The sequence below is a fragment of the Panthera tigris genome, chromosome A1, assembly GCF_018350195.1.
Source record: "Panthera tigris isolate Pti1 chromosome A1, P.tigris_Pti1_mat1.1, whole genome shotgun sequence".
Taxonomy (NCBI): domain Eukaryota; kingdom Metazoa; phylum Chordata; class Mammalia; order Carnivora; family Felidae; genus Panthera; species Panthera tigris.
In genome coordinates, this window is record NC_056660.1 from 221,687,544 (window position 1) to 221,691,702 (window position 4,159).

The 4,159-nt window shown below is 40.7% G+C and overlaps 1 pseudogene; it reads left to right on the forward strand.

Annotated features, from left to right (window-relative positions):
• The first annotated feature begins 823 nt into the window (after positions 1-823).
• Positions 824-3,850, forward strand: LOC122230736 (annotated as a pseudogene).
• The last annotated feature ends 309 nt before the right edge of the window (positions 3,851-4,159 follow it).

Sequence of the window (4,159 nt, forward strand, 5' to 3'; positions counted from 1 at the left end):
AGATAATATAAATATGCGGTGACTTAAGGACTGAGTGATGAATGTTAGCTAGGGTGACGTAGAAGGCAATGCTGGAGCATATAGGAACGAGCACACGAGGGTGATGGTAAAGCAGTAAGAAATAGACACGGGCTTGTTTGGGAAAAGTGTTTTATGTCATGGTCTTCAATAAAAAGAAGAGTGACCATGTGATTGGGAAAAGAGTGTCTAGAAATTGAGCTTTTCAAAAATGATTGACCCCCTATCTCTCTTAGGATCATGTATAGACTATAGTGAACAGTACGTCAACTCTGACACGTGTGTTTTAAGCAGTGAGTGACTGTATGTAAAATCTTTTCGATCTCAACACCTTGATGGGTGGTTACCCATTTTAACCTGCAGTTTGTGGACAGCAGGATGAGGTGTTTCCTTGCTCTTAAAACACTTGTATGCTTTCCATACAGACAGTAAGAAGAACAGATTTTCCTTTGAGATATAATATTTTTAGTGATGTATAGATTGTCTAAAATCGGGGAAAACATTTAGAAAAACACAAGGGATGTGACAAAGTTATGGTGAAGTGCGGGAAACGAAAGAGACCAGATGATTTCCTTGGAATCATTTTGGAAGATGGATAAATGCTAGCAGGATACATAGGCATTACATATAAAGAATGTAGGGACTGTTCGAAAAGCAGTGGGATTGATAGCTTTGGTCTGGACGATTGTCAGTTGGAGATATGTTGGGAGATGTACATGTGAGTTCAATAGGCCTTTGGGAACTAAATATGAAATTTTAGGAGAGACGGGGGAATAAACATCGTTTACATATAATAGATGAAACCATGGATTTGGCTGGTATTAGCTGAGGGGTAGAATCACAGAGAGCAGCACAACGGAACATCAGAGTGCTTAAGAAGAATAAAATAAGGTGGACAATGGCAGAATGTTAGAAAAGTAAAAGGGCATTTAGAGTAGGCAATGTCTAGAAGTTAAGAAAGAAGAGAATTGGAAGGAGGGTCCCAGCCATTTATTGACTTGTAGCAAACCCGTCCAAAATGTGAGGAGTTAAAACAGCGCCTGTCATTCCACTGTTTCTTTGGTTTCTGTTTGTAGTGGATTTAGGAAGGGCTAGTTGCAGTCATGTGGTGGATGGAGCCATGGCATCTGGTCAAATGTCCTTGCAGCTGTCTCCCTCTCCATTTAGTCTCAAAGCTTCTCCGTGGGATCGCTTCACCTGGGCAATTTGGGCTTCCTTTCCACAAGCCAGCTTCAGAACAGTGGGGCTGCGTGCATGGTGGCCCACGGCTGCTGTTCAAGGGCTCCAACTGATAGCTGCATATATTGCCTTCTAAGACCTAAGCTCAGAAAGCATCCAGTGTCACCTCCACAGTTTATCGCGTGCAGGCTCATGCAGATTAAAGTGAAGAGGTTTAATTTCTTTATGGGGAAATGACAGGATTCTAGAAGAACATATGGGATGGGGGAAAAAAAAAGCTGTCGCTATATTTTGAAAATTCAGCGTGGAACATGAAGAAAGGGACTCAAAATGTTGCATGTTATGGAGATATGAAATGTATAGCAATGACTACAACATACCTAGTAAGTTTAGCCATGGCCAGCGGGCATTGTATAGGCAAGATAAAGGCAAAAACAAGATTTCAGTGACTTTAGAACCGAATAAGACAGTCTAACAATCTTATTTATAAATATTGAAGATAAAATAATAGAGTAGACTAATCTAGTAGGCTGAGCTTTTCAAAGGTTGGCATTTTAATAAGGGAAAGACTTGAGTGTGTTTCTATGCTGAAGAAAAGTGTATAGAACATGGGTTGGCAAGTTATAGCCCTTGGGTCAAATCTGGCCTAGGGCCTATTTCCCTCAATAAAGCTTTATTGGAACACAGCCATATGTTTCGGCTTCAACAACATAATTGAATAGTTGCGACAGAGACGCTTTGGTCTGCATGATCCAAAAACTTACTGTTTACCACTTTATAGAATGATTTTGCTAAACCCTCATCTAGGTAGAAAATGAGTGGAAAAAATGAGGATTCCTTGGTAAAGCAAGATTCTTAAAGAGTTGCAAAACTGGAGGCTCCAAATATTTGGCCAAGTTTTTATTAGCATAGTTGCTAGTTTACAGTAGGCACTGAAAAGTATTTGTTGGAATTATGATTGTATGAGTGAGAACCAAGAGCTTTACTAACAACCCAATCACTCTTTAAAAATGTAAGACAAAAGAATGAGTACTGATCTATGTCTTTTCCAGTGAAGTGTGGTGTAGAAAAAGATAATTAGTATAGAAACGAATGGGTTACTATATTCTGATCCCTATTTTCTGTATTACACAGTATGAGTTATTTATCAGTTTAGTGTGAGTGGAAAATCTAATTTAGTCCTATGATATATGCAACTTGAGGGCCCAATGAAATTAATGAGTTTTCCCAAAACATAGAAGATATAACTTTGTTCACTTAGTGAAATTACCACCAAAGCGAGCAGCCTGCTTCTACCTGGGACATTTAATCTGTAGTTCTTAGTTCTTCCTAAGAACCTGGTCAATGTGGTATTTTATCAAGATTCTTCATCTTACCAGTGTGTTCCCAGAATTAAATGACATCATTTTATAATATGCCCAATAAATGTTAGCTATTGTTTCTGTTTTTGTTGCTTGTTTGCTAGCTTCAGAAATAATTGGTAAGTCAGGTAAAGCAGTGTGATGACTGAAGAGTTTTGACAAGAAACTAGGGGCTCGTGGGTGGTTCAGTCAGTCAAGCATCCGACTTTGACTTAGGTCATGATCTCACGGTCTGTGAGTTCGAGCCCCATGTCGGGCTCTGTGCTGACAGCTAAGAGCCTGGAGCCTGCTTTGGATTCTGTGTCTCCCTCTCTCTCTGCCCCTCCCCCACTTTTGCTCTGTCTCTCAAAAACAAATAAACATTAAAAAATTTAAAAACAAAAGAAACTGAATGAGAATGTTGTCAGCATGAATGAAAAGAGTGACTGATATATTCCAAATAAATAATAAAGAATGATTATGACTTGCCCTATTTAATATAGAAGAGACGGGAGGTGGGGGGAAGTGGAGAAAAAAAGAATTCTAAGTTTGTGAAGATCATGAGAAGGACAAGGTTTGGAAACAACCTGATGTTGAGGAATATGGATTGAAATATACTTGCTCTGACTTGAAACCTTGAAAGCCAACTTATGGGGCACTTATTAAAAATGATGATTCGGTTGCAAATAAGCAAATCACAGTCGCGTTCAAGATCAAAGAGAGTTGAGATCTGGTACGAAAAGTACATCATTTGGCGGAAGTATCACTCCATACTTAACGAAGGTGGCACAGTTTTACTTTTACAGTTTATTATCATCCACATGAAAAGAAACGCTTCTCTGATTTTCCCCCATCCTAGAACCCTGTCCAGCAAGAATGTAGGCTATTCCTGAGACCGTACCACCCGCTGGGATGAAGAGATGGAAAATGTGTGGGACATCTTAATTTTGTCGCAAAGACAAGAGAGTGCTAATGACAGTTAGTGACAGTACTGTGCAGAGGGCCCCCCTGGGCTCAGCCTTCAGGAGCGTGCAGGAGGCATTGGTCTTACAAGTAATTCTCTTCCGGGCTCAGCCCGGGGGTTTGGCAAAGTCCCTTGGAAATCTGCCGGGAAACTGTGAAGAAATCACAGGGAATTAGCAGGGGAGAAAGAAAAGAGGATTAGCTCAACGACCTCTCAGAGAAAGCAGAGGGCCTCTGAGATAACACAGCGAAAGCAGGAGACAGCTAATGAGAAGAAGTCTATGCAGACAAGAGAAAAGCGATGCCTATTTGGAAAACCTGGGCACGGTTGCCAACTCAGACAGTCGTAAGCATTATGATCAAGACTTTGTGGAGCCAACAGTCATCTGTAATAACACGTCCTGTTTACAACTATGTTAAATTTCATCTTTCAGCCTGACTTCGTGTGATGTTTTAGAACCATTCTTCAACCACTAAAGCACTGATTATGCGTGTGAAAAAAAAATACCAAAGAATACTAACCATCCTCCCTTGGGTGGTCCTATACAATAAGAATTACTCAGGGGCGCCTGGGTGGCTCAGTTGGTTGAGAGTCTGACTTCGGCTCAGGTCATGATCTCACAGTTCGTGAGTTCGAGCCCCGTGTTGGGCTCTGTGCT